Source organism: Opisthorchis viverrini (genome assembly GCF_000715545.1).
Source record: "Opisthorchis viverrini unplaced genomic scaffold opera_v5_77, whole genome shotgun sequence".
NCBI classification, from domain to species: domain Eukaryota; kingdom Metazoa; phylum Platyhelminthes; class Trematoda; order Opisthorchiida; family Opisthorchiidae; genus Opisthorchis; species Opisthorchis viverrini.
In genome coordinates this window covers 303,948-305,232 of record NW_008751733.1, presented here as the reverse complement: position 1 = coordinate 305,232, position 1,285 = coordinate 303,948, and the positions used below count along the sequence as shown (strand labels likewise).

General features: G+C 48.5%; 1 protein-coding gene across 1 annotated transcript in view; it reads left to right on the top strand.

Moving 5' to 3' along the window:
* T265_04571 (hypothetical protein) overlaps positions 1-1,285 on the top strand; it is a gene marked incomplete at both ends in the record, with an annotated part of 74,261 nt that overhangs the window by 33,347 nt on the left and 39,629 nt on the right. The window lies entirely within an intron of this gene.

The window sequence follows — 1,285 nt, the reverse complement described above, 5'->3', positions numbered from 1 at the left end:
AAGATTAGAGTGACTGTCAGCACTTTTATACCTGAGGGGGTAATATATATATATATATATATATATATATATATATGGCACAGTTACTGTATGCTTGATCCCGATCCGCCGTTGAAACTGAGTAGTTCCTCACTGCATATAATATTGCCTTCCCACACATGTCAGGCTAAATCAGGAGATAAAAAACGAAAACTTGGGCACCTCGTGCCTTATTGCTCCACTTTGAGACGCCCATTTCGTTGGTAAAGTGAGAACCGAAGATCGGGGGTTAACTTTAGTACTAACACCCATAATACACAAAATATGGGGAAACTGCGACGCTTCCCTAATGCGTCTCATGCTTCATGAAGATATGTAGCCGTTGGGCAACGACTGCCGGATTTACTGAGTGGCACGGTCTTACTGATCAATAGCAGTCCGATTTTGATCGCCGAAAGGAATTTTTAGAATCCATTCGGCTGCCTGTCTCTAAGCTAATTAAACATCCAGTCTTTCCTGGTTAACTCCACTGCTGGCGCTCTGATTGGGTCGGCTCATCTTTTTGTGCTAGTTGCCTCCACCAGTACGAGCTAAGTGATAGATTAAACGTAACTTAAGCACGCATCAAATCACCAGTAGGATCATTCAAAATCGGACCCACTCAATCCCGCACTGACGATGCCACCTCGCCGTCACGAAGGGACTGGACCTTACCGTGGTGTGACGGTTTGCGCAGCTCAGCGATCCATTGAGCTATACTGGAGTGTCCCGCGACACTCACAGAGTCTCTCATACCAAGTTGGTCAATGGTTAGAGGTCTGATGAACACAGTCTCCTGGCCCTCCAGGTTGGGGGTTGGAACACGTAGCGACTTGTTCCGTAGAAATGGCAATGCATTTGCATTTCCCGCCAAACACCACTGCCTTACGTTTAGGCTTTTGAGCCAGAGGCTTTGGTTGAGGACCCTAATCGTCCTCCTGTCTAAGTATGGGCGCCCTGGCAGTATCCCGGCCCACGTACAACCATGAATAGCACATACACAAATAAACTCATGCCACATCGGCCATCGCGTGGTGCCATCAGCCGGGTCGCCTTACTTGCTGCATACAGCAGGGCGGGTAAGCGAAAACAGTCTACTGCTGACGCCTCCCCTCTTTCTCCTTCACATACTTTTTCTCCCCCCCCTCCCCACCCCATTAATAACTCTCTCCTTGTAGGCTCAGCACTTAGGACTGATGACTCCGTTCGTCATGCATCGGTTTTGCGTGCAGCATCTGCTCGTCACATGGTGCCGACATCTTCAGGA